This window comes from Pteropus medius, unplaced genomic scaffold, assembly GCF_902729225.1.
Source record: "Pteropus medius unplaced genomic scaffold, Ma_sr-lr_union100, whole genome shotgun sequence".
In the NCBI taxonomy this organism is placed as follows: Eukaryota; Metazoa; Chordata; class Mammalia; order Chiroptera; family Pteropodidae; genus Pteropus; species Pteropus medius.
In genome coordinates this window covers 5091456-5107574 of record NW_024351073.1, presented here as the reverse complement: position 1 = coordinate 5107574, position 16119 = coordinate 5091456, and the positions used below count along the sequence as shown (strand labels likewise).

The 16119-nt window shown below is 36.5% G+C and overlaps 1 long non-coding RNA gene across 1 annotated transcript in view; it reads left to right on the top strand.

Moving 5' to 3' along the window:
* The first annotated feature begins 11513 nt into the window (after nt 1-11513).
* The window catches only part of LOC120586201 (uncharacterized), a 107651-nt gene continuing 103045 nt past the window's right edge, over nt 11514-16119 (top strand). Inside the window, exon 1 of the long non-coding RNA XR_005648634.1 lies at nt 11514-11617. This is a non-coding gene — a long non-coding RNA (uncharacterized LOC120586201). The remainder of the gene's footprint in view (nt 11618-16119) is intronic.

Genomic DNA, 16119 nt, shown 5'->3' with positions numbered 1-16119 from the left:
CCATTCAGTCAGAGCTGTACAATTATACCCTCTTTTGCATCTTTATGACCAATCAGAACAGCTTGATAACGAACAATCAGAACATGTGATTCTGATCAATCAGGACACTGATCTATGGACCAATAAGAATGCAAATTTGTATTCCCCTTTTGCATAGATATAGACCAATCAGAGACCAGGATAGGAACTTTAGGAAAGTAGGCCTCCCCTTTGACTTGAGGGAGCACACTTTTCTTTTACTCTGGAGGCTGCATATCCCTGCTTTGCAAACTGTTCTTCTGAATAATGTTTCTCCTTTACTACACCCTATTTTGGGGACTCCTGTTGGCATTGGACTCGTGGCAGCAAACTTTTGTTGATAAGTTTCAACAAAAAAAATGTTCTTTCCCCCTTTTGATTTACTGCCACTCTGGAATAACTGGCAAATGACATTCAGCAGCAGACACTTGCCAAGCCTTGGGAAGCCACTGAAAATCCCAGGATACTTTGCTGATCCTTTTTGGACTAGAAGCCCACAGTCACCTGCAGAGGCTTAATCACCTGATGCTTCCTGTTCAATAACGTAGCCTTGTACAATTAAGCTGTAGACTCCATCTGTTTTTCTCAGCTGATGGGAGATGCTTCTTTCATGTGTATTTACATTTGCTCATGGGTGGCCACCAAGGTATGTAACCCCTTTTTTGTTTTCGAAACCCCTGAGTGACATGAGATCTTCAATGGTAGAATATTTCTATATGATCTTTACAAAGCAAAGGATCACTCCATCTATTTGGAGTTGTTCCAACCAGACAATTTTAATAGCTGGTGAAAAAATCACTCTAGGTAACTCTAGACTGTCAGCTCTTAGAAGGTGAGGACCTTGCTTTTCCTCTTTGTAGTTCCCAGTTAGCTGCAGGCAGCTCAGCTCATCTATGCTAATGGCTTCCAGCAGATGAGAGATTGGTTGTTGAGTGACTAATCCACATCTCACTGGGAGAGAAGGGCAACGTTGGCTTTCTGCTCTGTCGTGCAGCACACAGTCACTGTCCCTTAAGACACCAGCATCCACTCCCAGTGGATTACTCACTGCAGCTTTACTGAGATAATGAAGGAAATCTGCTGTGAACCTGAACCTCTTTCTTGTGCTCAACTGTTTTGTCACTGCCTCCGTCTCTGCACGCTAACACGCTCCAGCCCCTTTTCCCGTGTTCCCCTTCTTGTGCATCTCTCCGGTCACTGTCTCGGTCCACGTGTCCCTCTTTTCTTTCAAGCTACTTCTCCAGCTGGGTCCTGATCCCCAAGACCTCGTTCCATGGCCTGATTCAGAGGAAAGAGCCCAGCCCTTGACATGGGTTTGGGTCCTTACTATCTGGCTTCCCTAAGCTTGTCTTGTCTCATTGTAAATTGGATGCACTAATATATACCTCAAAAATAATAATAAAGGTGATTATTAATCACCAGTAAGGGAAATAATAATGGTGATAGCATATGTAAAATGCCTGACAAATAACAGAAAGTCTAGAAACATGAAGTTCCTTTTTTCTTTTAACTTTCCCCATGCATACTTAATCTTTTTTGTCCCATGGACTCTTTCATCTCTGCCTACAATATCTTTACATCTTCCTTGACCTTGCTAACCTTTCTGGTGGCTTTACAATTTAATTTACTCCTTTCCTGTCCTGTCAAACTTGGTGAAAGCATAATGCCCACTCCTCAGCTTCCCTGAGGCACTATGCTCCCTTCCCTGGGGTACTATGCTCCCAAGGCCTTCACTCGGTAGTTTTTAATGTTGACTGCACACCACAATCATCCGAGGAGTGTTTCAAATGTACGAAGTGGGGTGTCACTTGCAGAGCTTCCAATTCAGGAGGTTTAGGGTGAGGCCCCGATTTCTCCGTTTCCATAAAGATGCCCAGGCGTGGTGGATAAGGGCTGCCTAATCCACGTTGCACTCAGCTTCCACCCTTACTACTCACCCATCGCTCTCTCTGCGGCATTCTGCACCCCTTGGTCCCTCTTGAGGAAGCTCTCATCCTTGGCTTTCAGCCCTTCCCTGCCTCTAGTTCTCCTCTATTACATTCCTATGTTGGGTTTTGCTATGGCCCCTCTTCTTTGTCCTTCTTGAATGAAAACAGTTTTGTCATTGGTCCATTATCCTTATTCTTTGAGGACTACTTTTCCTAACAAAATAGAAAACGAAAGAAAAAAGAAAAATGCTAAAAATATCTAAAGAGTCAAAAATCTCCCACAATCCTAGCACTGTTTAAAAAAAATCTATATCTATGAAGTAAAATATAATCCTCCCAAATCACACACATCATTCTTCTTTCCTCTAATCCCATTTCCGGAGATGACAGCCATTAACATATTGGTGTTTATCTATCCTTTTTTCTATATGTATATAGTCATGTTTCTATATGCACATGCGTGTATTTTTAAAACTAAAAATGAAATAATTTTGGTGACTTGTCTTTTTTCGGCCTAATACAATTATATATTCTAGCCAGACTCAACCCATTCTTTTTAATGGCTGCCTAATATGTAATTTATTCTACCATTCTTCCATTGGTAGACCTTGGTAATCCCAAATTTTTCATGTAGAAAGTGTCACTATCTGTGCATGTACCTTAGACTAGATACTTAGAAATGTTATCGACGGGTCAAAGGGAATGAGAACTAAAATTTTGATAGATCATTACCAAATCGCTCTCCAAAAACATTGTAAGAGAAAGACCAGGAAGTGAGATTACTGAGTCATAGGGTAGGAACATTTAAAATTTTCATATATACCTCTAAGTTCTTCCCAAAATATTTGTCAATATATATTCCCACCAATATACACTCTTACCAAAGATATTTTCTCACTTCCTTGTCAGCACTAAATTTTATCAATTTTTTTCAGTCTGATAAGCAAAATATTGTTTCTTATTATTGTTCTAATTCACAATTCTCTGACTTTTTGTGAAGTTGAATTTATAGGCTTATTTGAATTTTTTCTTATGCTAATTTTTCATCTGGTATGTTTATCTTTTTAAAAATTAATTTTTGAGTCCTGCTTTACTATTATGCATATACATTAACACTTTGTTAAATATATTGTAAATGTATATCTGTGTTGTGTTTTCCTTGATTTCATTTATGGACTGTTTTACTGCACAAAAGTTTTTAGTTTTCATCTAGTCAAGTCTGTCAGTTTTATTCTATTAAGGCTCTGTGTTTTTTGTATTATTTCTTTCTTTCTAATATTGTTAAAAGATTTTTTAAATATATCTTTAATTAGCCTAGAAATTTAAAATAATATTATATGAAGTGGGAATTAAATTTATTTTTTTTCTGAATGCATAGTTAATTATCCCACTACCCTTTATTGAAAAATTCACAATTTCTCCACTGATTTCTAGTGTCACATATCGTACATTACATTTCAATGTATATTTATATCTATTCTGGACATTACTCTGTTTTGTTTTGCATGCCTATAATGCACATTTTGATAACTGTATTGTAAAATAGTTTTTTATAATACCCATTAATGTAAGCAATTTATTGAGGTCTTCCCTTTTACAATATTCTTGATAGATTATTTATTTTTTCATAATGTTTTAGAATCAATTTGTCCAAATTTAAAAAAGAGATTTCTTTGGTATTGTGTTATATTTATAAATTAATTTGGGAAAAATTGATATCATGAAGGCATTAATTCTTCCTGCCCAGGAAATATGTCTCTCTGTTTATTTAGGCCTTTAAAAAATATACTTCAAATTTTTAATTTAATCTTATAATGTCATTATAATCTACTGCACAATAATTTACTTAATCATACCATTTTATGAACATTTAGATTGTTCCTCATTTTTTTACTCTTATAAATAATGCTACAGTGAACATATTTGTGGAAAGAGATTTTGCCTTTGAGGAATTTATTTCCTTAGTCTAAAATTTCAGTGAGATATAGTTAGGTCAAAGGGCATGCACATTTTTATGGCCCTTGAGATATAAAAGCTTATCTCTTCTGATGGCTTCCACTGTTAATGTTTCCTCTGTCACACTCTACATCCAATGAGGCACAAAGTCCTCTAAATACCTTGTCTTTCTTTCCACATGCCTTAGTTCATGCTTCTTATCTTTCAATAGCCCCCTGGGCTATTAACCAGCCTTGCCTACCTTAAACTCAAATGCTTCCAAAGTGAATCTCATTATATCACTCCCTGAATTGCAATTCTTTAATAGTGCCTACTTCTCATCAAATAAAGTTAAAATATCTTTGTTTCTGCTCATTTTATTGGGTTTTAGACTAGTAGATTAATAAAGATATACAGTGTGTTTGCATCCCATCTTCCCTTCTTGAAATGTTATTTCCCCCATTATTTGCCTCCTGGAAACTCTATCTGTTCTTGATCTTCATTTTCAATGATACTTTCTTGTAAAAGTTTTCCTGACCATTCCAACACTGAAGGCATTCTGCTTGCTCTGACCAGTGGGTTTACAATACATCCCTCTGTTCTATGTCCAAGGATATTGTGAAGGTGATATCAGTTGACACATGCAAGTACACTTAGTAAATTATAAACCATATGTAAATATAGGCACTGCTATTATTAGAGAATGTTAAGTTTATTGCCAGTATTTTATTCTTTCTGAAGCTATTGTAAATAGAATTTCTTTTTCATTTCTTTTTTGGATAGTTTATTGTTAGTATATAGAAATAAAAATGGATTTTTGTATATTGGTTTTGTATCCTGTAGTTTATTGAATTTGTTACTAGTTCTAACAATAGTTTTTTGTAGACTCTATAGGGTTTTCTATATATAAAATCATGTCATCTGCAAATGAAATTTTATATCTTTCTTTCCAATTTAGATGCCTTTTATTTCTTTTTCTTGTCCAATTGCTCTGACTAGGACTTCCAGTTCTATGTTGAATAGAAGTAATGAGAGTGGATATCCTTGCCTTGTTCTTGATCTTAGAGGAAAAGCTTTCAGTTTTTCACAGTCGAATATGATGATATCTGTGAGGTTTTTATATAGGAACTTTATGCTGTTAAGATACTTTTTTCTATTTTTTTCTATTTTCTTTTTTTCTAACTTTTCTATTTTTAGTTTGTTGACAGTTTTTATTATGAAAGAGTCAAAGGCTTTTTCTCTGTTGAGGTAATCATGTGATTTTAAGCCTTTATTCTGTTAATGGAGTGTATCACATTAACTTATTTGCATAGTTTGAATCATCCTAGCATCCCAGAGATAAGTCCCACTTAGCCACAGTGCCTGATCCTTTCAATGTGTTGTTGAATTTAGTTTGGCAGTATTTTGTTCAGGACTTTTGCACCTATGTTCACCAGGGATATTGTACATAAACTTTTCTTGTAATGTCTATCTGGCTTTGGTATAGGATAATGCTGGCTTCATAAGATGAATGTGAAAGGGTTTCCTCTCTTCAATTTTTGGAAGAGTTTGTAAAGAATTTGTGTTAATTCTTTAAATACTTAGTATAACTCACTGATGAAGCCATCTAGTTCTGGACTTTTCTATGTTGGTAGATTTTTGATTCCTAATGCAATTTCCTTCCTCATTATTGGTTTGTCCAGATTTTCTATTTTTTCATGATTCAGTCTGTGTAGATTGTGTTTTTCTAGGAATTTATTCATTTCTTCCAGATTATTCAATGTGTTGGCATATAATTGTTCATAGTTGTCTCTTATAATCATTTTTATTTCTGTGGTATCAGATGTAATATTCTTTTTTCATTTCTGATATTATTTATTTGAGTCCTCTCTTTTTTCTTAGTCTAGCTAAAGTTGGTCAATTTTGTTTATTTAAAAAGTCAATTCTTAATTTTGTTGCATTTTTTCTGTTTGTTCTTCTATCCTCTCTTTTATTTATTTCTACTCTAATCTCTATTATGTTTCTCCTTCTGCTAACTTTGGGTGTAGTTTTTCTTTTTCTAGTTGCTTGGGGTTTAAGCTTAGGTTTTTGTGGGTTTTTTTTTTTAATCTTTTTTTATTTTTTAATTTAAGTATTTATCACTATAAATTTCTCTCCTAGTACTTCTTTTGTTACATTCCATAATTTGTATGTTATGCTTTCATTTTCATTTATCTTAAGTAATTTTTATGATTTCTCTTTTGATATCTTTTTTGACCCAATAGTTGTTAAAGAATGTATTTTTTAATTTCCACATGCTCGTGAATGTTTCAGTTTTCTTTGTTACTGATTTCTAGTTTCATTACATTGTGTTTCGGAAAGATACTTGGTATGATTTCAATCTTCTTAAAATTGTCGATGCTTGTTTTGTGACCTAACATGTGCCCTTTACTGGAGAATATTCCATTTGTGCTTGAGAAGAATGTTTATGCCACTGCTGTTGGGTAGGATGCTCTATACAAGTCTATTAGGTCTAGTTTGTCTATAAGGTTTTCTAGTCCTTTGCTTCCTTATTGGTCTTCTATTTGGGTGTTCTATCCATTATTGAAAGTGGGCTGTTGCTATCTTTTACTACTATTATATTATTGTCCATTTTTCTTTTCAGATCTGTCAACATTTGCTTTCTATATTTAGGTGCTCTGTTGTTGGAGGCATATGTATTTATAATTGTTACATCTTCTTGATGAATTGATCTTTTTATCATTCTAAATGTCTTTTTTTTACTTCTAGTGACAGTTTTTGACTCAGTCTATAGTACCGATATAATATAACTATTTCTGCTTTCTTTCTTTCTTTCTTTTTATCATTTGCATGGAATATCTTTTTCATCCCTTCACTTTTAGATTGTTCGTCCTTAAGTCTAAAGTGAATCTGTTGCAGATAGCATATAGTTGAGTCTTGTTTTCTTAATCCATTCAGGTATTCTAGGTCCTTTGGTTGAGGAGTTTAACCTATTTACATTTAAAATGATTATTGATACAAAAGGATTTACTATTGACATTTTGTTAACTATTTTCTGTCTGTTTATAGTTCTTTTGTTCCTCTTTGCTTCTCTTGCTCTCTTCTTTTTGTATTTTGTTGACTTTTCTGTAGTAATATGCTTTGATTTTTTTTCTCTGTTTATTTTTATAGGTATTTTCCTTGTGCTTATCATGAGGCTTGCATATAACATCATGTAGTTATTAGTCTATTTTAAGTAGATAACAACTTTCTACTGCATATGAAAATTCTACACTTTGACTACTATCCCCTCAACAGTTCATACTACCAATGTGACAATTTGCATCTTTTTATATTGTGTATCTGTTTCCACATATTTGTAGCTATAGTTAGTTCTAATATTTTTGTCTGTATACTTTTATATTAAAATCAAAAGTGATTTACACACTGCCATAAGAGTAGTACAATATTCTATATTTGTCTCTATATTTATTTTTACCAATGAGTTTTATACTTCTGTATACTTTCTTATTGCTGTTTAGGATAGTTTCATTTCAACTTGAAGAACTCACTTTACCATTGTACAAGCTGCTCACATTTAATTTAATTTAATTTATTAAAGTGAACATAAAATCAACATTTTAAAGTGTACGATAAAGTGGTATTTAGTACATTTTTAATGTTGTGCAACCATCACCCTTATCTAGTTGTAAAACATTTTCATCACCCCTAAAGGTGACCCTACACTTACCCATTAAGCAGTCACTCCCCATTCCTCTCTTCCCAGTCCCAGACAACCATCAATCTGCTTTACATTTTTATGGGTTTACTTTTTCTGGTTATTTCATATTAATTAAATCACACATAGGTTACAGTTTGTGCATGGCTTGTTGATATACCACATTTGTTCATTCATTCATCTCTCGATAGACATTTGAATTATTTTCAACCTTTGGCTATTGTGACTAAATTGCTTAACTTTTAGCCCCTACTTTCCTCATCTGCAAAGTGGGGATAATAATTCACTGCTTTCAGGGGTCATTGTGAAGACTGGCGCTAATGCAGATCATGTTTCCAGCTCAAATAGAAGCTAGTATGAATAATTTTTTTGCCATGAGACCAGAGTTAAAGAGCTATTAAAATAAAAAGAGCTATTAAAAACCTGGTTTGCAGACAAGATGAATGTCCCTGTTTCTTAAACCACTAACAACGTTTCAGTGCCTCTCATCTTGCTCCACCTTCCCATCTATATTTGGGTAACAAATCTCATTTTGTGGGCCTCCTGACTATCTAGATTATTCATCTTTTTTTTGTTATTATCTTTACCCATCTGCTTTCTTTGTTTCCTCTTAATTTTGTTCATTGATTTTTTTTTTCATTCATTCATTCAACAAATACCAGGCTAAATATTAGGTGCTAGAATACAACAGGAAAAAACAATAGACTCAGTCTGAGATCTCTTCAAGGTATTATATTCTGGTATTATTCATTATATGATATACATGGTTGGGGGCAAAAAAGACCTAAAACAAACAAACAGATGAAACATAAATCAGGTGGTAATAAATGCTAAGAAGTAAAACAAAGAAAAGAGATAGAGAGCGTTTGAATTAAGTCTCACAGTAACAGTGGACCTCTTCGATAATATAACTTGAGCAGAATCTTGAATGAGGACTATGATATGCATTTCGGGAATAAGACTTTTCCTAGGTGGAAAGACAGAAGCCATTGGAGTGTTGAACAGAGCGGTGTGAGCTGACCTTCCTTTAAATGGATCATTCTGCCTGCTGCCATGGAAATACACTGTTGACAATTTCTGTCCCTCTCCTTTGTTCCTTTCTCTGAGATTTTTGCCTGATGAGCCCTTCCTGAAAGTTCACTATCTTGATAAAATCTTTCAGATTCAGTTTTGTAAGCTGAGGCCATCCCTGTCTCCTTGCCCTGCCTCTCCATTCCTTAGGGAAGAAGGAAAATACTGCACAAAGAGAGCTTTCACCACTGAATTTTTACCATCTCAATAGCCTCAGGTGACAAGGACCTGTGGCTGAAGGCCATTGCTTCTTCCTGGTTCAAACTGAAGACTTCCCTGAACTTGGTCTTCACTGGTGCCTAGAGTGTGGGAATTAGGGAGAGCCTTAGAGTCTTTTCTAGAGCAAGGCTATCTTTCTGTCTTTGCCGATGTTCATTTTTCTGACTAAATTTAGAAATAGGAATGGTTACTTTCTACTTTTGACAGTATAAGTCAAACTTAATTGATATCCAGTTCTCCCGGGGATTTAGATTTGGGAATTCTATACCCTAGTTCGTCTTCCCCAAGATCCCCTTACTTTCTCCCAAGGGTATTCCATCTATGTTGAGGATAATGTGACATGGTGGAAAGAGCATTGGACTGGGAGCCAGAAGTCTGAGTCTTAGTCTGGACTCACAGTACCTGGCCATGGGTTTGTTAATGGAGAGGTGGCAAAGCAAAGCCGTAGTGGATAACATGAGCTCTAGAGTCAAACTAACCCATTTGAGTGTCTGGCTCCACTACTTACTGGTTATGTGTCTTGGACAAATTATTTAACTTCTATGTTTTCTATTCCTTCGTATATAAAATGGGAATAATAATGGTACCTACCTCATAGTATTGCTTAAATATTAAATAAGATAATTGAAATAAAAACCACTTAGAACAGCATCAAGCATCAGTAATCTTTACAGTTAGTATTATTGTTGACAAGTCAATCATTAAGTTATGTCCAAGTGCTGGAAATTGCATCATATGTGGAACATCCCATAGACCTGATGATATTTGGCTGAAGAAAAACAAGGCAAGCAGGTTGGTTTCCTGCAGCCATATGAAGGATTGTCACATGAAAGGGATGTATCTTCTGAGTTGTTCTTTGGAGATTAATTCAAAATAATGGAGAACTTACAATCAATAGAACCTGAGAATTGGAATGACCATTTTGCAAAGCTGTGAGATCTCTGTCACTGAAAGAATTCAAGCAAAGATTAGCATAGAAGGGATTCCTTTCTCTAAAATGTGACTGTAGAAAAGTCGGAGTCCCTTTTCCTTATAATAACCTAAAAATTATTTCTCAACTGTCTCCATGCTCTTACTTCTCCCTTGCCCTCACCTAAAGGAATGGCTGAGGGTTTCCCAGTCAGGTGTAATGGTTTCAGCAGTAGTCAGAGCTGGCTGGGCCATTTTTTAGGTGAGGAAATTGATGCCAAAAACAGTCGCATTGCACCAGAAACAGCAAGTTAAAATGTTCTGATTCGTTAAGGATTGGGAACATAAAATCTCCGAGGGCATCCCTGAAGCCTGGCAATAAGACACAGTTGGCAATGGGAAACCGTACGAGTCACTATAGACAGCACAAGTTTAATAAAATCACAGTTGAGTGTTAGTAAACGTGATATGTACACATAGAGCCCCAGCCAGCCCTCTCAGCTTCTCTGCCTGCCATTACCACACTTACTTATTTTAAATAAGAAGATGTACTTTTGAATCTGTTTCCACATGCACCCCTGTGAGGCTAGCAACTGTTAGATGTTGGCAACAAAGTTTTTTGTAGTTTTACAAGGTGAAAGGCTCCAGCCAGGTCTCTTCTCTGAGCCAAAGGAAACCTGATCCTTTGTAAACATCTGAAAAGCCAAGTTGCAAACTGTGGGGCTCTGGAGTTCTGTAGGTGGCTGAGAGGCTGGCTGGGCCACCAAAAGTCTTCAGTGATAGCATCTACCTGCCAGATTCTGTTTGCTGTGCATCAGGATTGGCTTGCTTTGCCAATGGCATATCAGTATGAGACAGTCTTCTTAGGCTAACCTGGCTGGTTAGTTACCTTAAATACAGAAAAAAAAAAAAATTGACATTAGGGGGTCCTTTTAAGAGTGATTTTCTTAAGCATTATCTTTATTATCGTTTAATATCTTTATTATCCTTTAATTTCATTGTGTTCAGCTTAGAAGCAAGAACTCTTTTTGAGCCTTCCTTTCTACTTGTTCATTATTTATTCTCTTCTCTTGTACTTCCTACATGGAAAGAAGTAAGTGTAGGGCATTTTCCCGCCTTCAGATCTTCAGGACTATGTTTCTAAGAGAATAATGCTTCCAATTATTGTCAGCTAGACGATGTCATGCAGATTTCTTCCATAACCTGAAGTTCTTTGGTGGAGCCAAAGAAAGCGTGGCTGACCATAGTGGCAAATGGTCTGTTTACTGCTGTCTTTCTTTAACCTCATGTCACCAAGAAATACTTCCTAGGAGAGACCACGGGCACAGAGGATCTCCATTCAACTGCCTCTACATACAGGGTGTGGCTATGGGCAGAGCCTGGTGTAAACCAAACTTTAAAAAAAAAAGAAAAAAAAAAGGCTGGGCTATTTGAGAAGTGAAAATACAATCCTCAAATGCTGTTTTCTTCAAATATTATAAACGGATTAATCTTCAATGTTTAAGAGTAGGGAAAGCAGAGGTGAGGAGAAGAGCGGAGAGAAGGATCAAATGAACTGTCCCCATCCTTTTCGGCAGGTCTTTCACAGGCTAAGAACACAGATCCATTCTGCCGCCTGCATGAGCTCTCAATCCCTGCTTATTTTTATGATAGCCATCCCTCCAAAAGTGTCAGGTTTCCCCGGCCCCAGGCATGTCGGTGGGGTGGGGGTGGGGCCGCGGGAGCAGAGACAGAAAGAGGGGTAGCAGTGGTTTCAAAGGCACTGAAATCTTGTCTCCGGCACTAAATAAATCATCAGCATCTCAGGCCACTTTGTTGAAAGTGAGAGAAGAGATAAGAGGTAGGAAATGATCGTTTTTGCTATTTCTTTTTCTCTTTAATTTTAAAGGGAAGGTAGATTCTCTCTGTGTAACATACGGTACGTTGAGCAAGCTGCTTCCTTGTGGAGTGAGAAAGCCAATAGTGGGGCTGAGTAGGACCGAGCCACAGCTGGGACACTTGGCAGGCCGAATCCTTCACCAGTCCCTGCCAAAGAAACCATGGCCAGCAGCTTCTCCCAGCCCCTTTCAGGCCCTTTCCCACACTTGTAGGGTTCTTTTGTTGGTTGAAGTCATGAAACCAACTCTCACTCCATTTGGGAGAAACAGGGAGAGCGGAGAGTAATTTTTACCTCAGGATTTACAACTAGGGAAGGAGATCAACTAAGCAAATGGCAGCGTGGCTTCCTCTTTGTCCGCTTCACCCTGTCTCCTGCCCCTTATTGACTAATAATTTAAGGACAGGGCAGGCAATTCACAGAAGTCCTATGTGCCAGGGCTTCTTGTGTGGGCAGGATGTGGCCGCTAAGGCAAACATATCACTCTGCATTTGGACTGAATGGCAGACAACATCACTAAGGCAGACCTCAGCTCTGTGGAAATTCATAGTACTCATCCTTGGGATACAGTGGTTTGTCTCCGTGTAGTTGTACTACTTGTCTTCTACTGTGCAGCATTTAAATCGGTATAAGTTGATGGATGCTCTCAGGCCAAGTGTATATTACTCCTTTGCTTGAATCAGCTTATTCTCTTCCTGAACTACGAAGGCCACAGGGCCTTAATCATCATGGGGGTCTACATTCTTACTGTGAAGTGGGGCTGCACATAAAATTGTCCTAATGTTTACTCTTCTCGTATACACCTTTTATAAAAGGGGACTACAGCTATCTTCATCAACTACACAAGACTTTTGAGAAATTATACTTTTCGTAACGATAAATCTCTAGTGATGCTGTTGTGATTTTGACCAATCGCATCGTTCCGGTTTCAACGTATGATACAATGCCACTTTATGCTAAGGCCGTAAATGACAGCCTTAGCATTGAAACTGAATGTAGAGTTCTTTCAAAAGTGGGGAGATTTTACCATAAAATCTGTATTTGCAGCTTTTCTTGAGAAAACGTTGTCTTCTCTATAGAACTCACATTCCCCCCTGTCAATAGGTTTCACTGAGTGGTAGCCTTAGAGCTACCGTCTCCAGTTCAGACCAGTCCCCTCCACAACCTGCTCTCTCCCTGACTCTGAAGTCACCTGTCAGTTGCTACTTATTATTCTACTTGCATTGTTTTTCTTAGACAAGAAATATATTTCTCTGTGCCATGTTGCTACTAAACGTGAGAAAACAGAAGTTAAAGCAATAGAGCCCCATGTTCCTAGGGGAACACATGGACAGATTGTAATTGCTAAATGGAAGAGTAATTTTTTTATACCCAGACCTGCTTCCTTCACTCGTGTACCTTCTGACTGCTGTGTGTATTTGTGATTGTGACCCCTGGCTTATCCTGATTCCAACACCTTCTCTACACATCCTGAAGAGCCAGCTGACCTGCGATAACTGGTTCTCTGTCTCACCTCCAATCCTCTCTCTCATTCCTTTTATAACACCTCAGAGAAACTAATGTCAAATGATTAGAGAACAAGCGATCAAAGGCAGTGTTGAATTAACCACGGTCATCGACACAGGACAAAAATAAAATTCAGAGATGATAGGAAATGTGTGTTTTTTCTTTACTGCTGACTGGTTAGAAAAATAAAGTGACAATATTTTGAAAAATTACTATTAGTTCTCATAAAGAATATAGTTTTACTTTTCATCACAGATAGGTATAATTTGCATTAATTTTCTTCAAGATGCACATAAGATTCTGCAAAGGTACCCAAGATGATGGCTACGAATACCCTTTATTTCTATCAAAGCTTCTCGTTAGGGAGTTTAGGAAAGGGCTTTGAGGCAGCAGACAGTTTCCAAAGCAAAACCATGATAGGTTAGGTAGACAGCCAGAGAGAGAAAGAGCAATTAGGGGGATCATTTTATAAACTATATAAATGTCTAACCAATGTGCTGTGGTTTTTGTGTATACTTGAAACTACTGAAAAAGGCGGATCTTTCATTAAATATTGCCTCCAGGGGGATTTTATAAATCCCTAAGGTGCTGCAGAGCACCCCCTGCAGTGAGCCCCAGGAACCTATTATCCCTTCTTACCACCTCCCCAGTAAATAACACCTTAGTGAGCAAAGCACTGTCAAAATCAGGCAAACCCTTTCTATGTCAGAAGGGTGTGACTCACTCAGAATGAGCCATGGAAAAAATGTAGTTTTTAGGAGAGATAAGCTGTAAGAAAAAGAACTGTGGAGGTGGGTGGGTCAGGAAAGGAGGGGAGCTTAGGACTTCAAGAAAGAAATTAATCTGTTTTGGATGTAAAATGAGAGTTATTTTGCAAGAATTTATATTCAAATTGGCATGTGAGGGAAAGTTTTAGAGGTAAATAGCTAAGAGGAGAACAGTTCCTGGATTTTAAGGAGAGAAAGAAATTCACACGTATACAATTATTTAACATTTGCCATATTTTCCTTATCTCTCATTCTGTGTGTACGTGTGTGTGTATATCAACATATTTGGATATCTTTCTCTCTCTCTCTCTGTGTATATATAGATTATATATGTAATATATAATAGTTATAATACACTTGTATATTGTATGTAATATGTATATAATATATGTACAGGGGGAGAGATAAGGAGAGAGCTCTGCATATATGTATATACATATATGCTTATACACACTCAGTGAGAAATACATACACACACATATATATACATATATATCACTGATTTATCATTTGATTGATAGAAAGTTGCAGGTAGCACAAGACGATATTTCTAAATGCTTTAGCATGCAGCATCAAGGAACATGGACATTTTCCTATATAACTGCAATAATATGATGACCTTCAGGAAATTTGACATTGAGGCAATAACATCACCTAATTTGACATTGAGGCAATAACATCACCAAAACTGTTCCCAAATGTCCTTTATAGCTTATGTGTGTTTTTTTCCAGACCAAGATTTATTTAAGGATCATGTTTTCCATTTGATTGTCATGTCTCTTTATTCTAGAATAATCACCGTACCTTCCATGATACTGACATTTTGGATGAGTCTATACCAATAGTCTTGTGTCTTCCTGTATTTTTTAACCTAAATATGTACGTGTACATGTGCATGTGCACACGATGTGTGTACCCCCCATGCCTGATTTGCATTTTGCTTGCACTAATAGATAGATCCCGTTGTTTAAGAAGAGCACAGGGTCCGAAACCAGATGGCTTCGTTGGAATCACAGGTCTATTTACCAGCTTTGGGATCTTAGACGAGTTTCTTAACCTCTCTGTGCCTCAAGAATAAAATAGATACCATAGTTACACAAATATTCAGAATGATATCAAGCATATACTAGTGACTAGCTGCTATTGTTTTCATTGTTATTATTAGAGAATATACTTCTATTCCATCATACAGCAGGTGGGGGAGTTTTATATGATTCATGATATGTTTAAGTTGTAAATGACTTGAAAATAATTTATTTTCAATTTAGAATAATAATAATTATAGTAGCATGTACTGACTTCTTTCCAAGATAAAATTATGTAGCCTCTAATTACTGTATCTAATTGTCCAGATTTAAGATAATGCCAACATTATATGGCTAATTATAACACTGGTTAATACAAAGAGGTTAATTGTATGGGCTTGAAAGTAAAAATATCTTGATTTGCCACCCATCTTGGCCACTCATGAGTTATTTGACTGAGTAAATCATTTAGCTCTCTGAGCTGTCATTTCTTTACCTGTTAAATGAGGAAGGTAATAATTATCTGGGACTTGTTTCTAAAACTTCATGTTCTTTTCCTGGCTCTCAGCAAGTCTTTTAAAATGCTTGCTATCAAATATTCTCCCTAGAACAAACAAGAAATTCACTCATTAACTTCCTTTGAATAGAAGTTACCAGCACTTAACTAAATGAGTAAAAATCATCAAATATTAGTGATTTTACTATAACCCTAGCACACTTGTCCTTACCATTAGTTAAGCCATCCTGTCTTTGCTATACATTTCTAAGGGATATGCAGCCTTTTTAAGTGATACATAAATCTGTACCCCACAAGATAAAAGCATTCGAAGATTTGATTTTTTTGAAGTATTTGATTTTAACTTATGGATGTTGTTTTGCTTTATTTTATCACCATTAATTAAAACATGGTAAGCATTTGGAAGAGGGACAGCATAGCACTGTGGGAAAGAACATGCGCTATGGAGAGAGATAACTTGGCACCACCTCTTTCTAGGTATCTGTGATCACAGAAATAGCCGAATACTTTTGCACCTTAAATCTCCTCTTTATTGAGAAAGCACAGAACACAGTGCTTAAAGCATAGCGACTATACTCTATTAATGTCTCCTACCATTCCTCCCTCCTTTTTTCTCTCCCTGCCTTCTTTCTTTCTTCTTTTCTTTCTTTC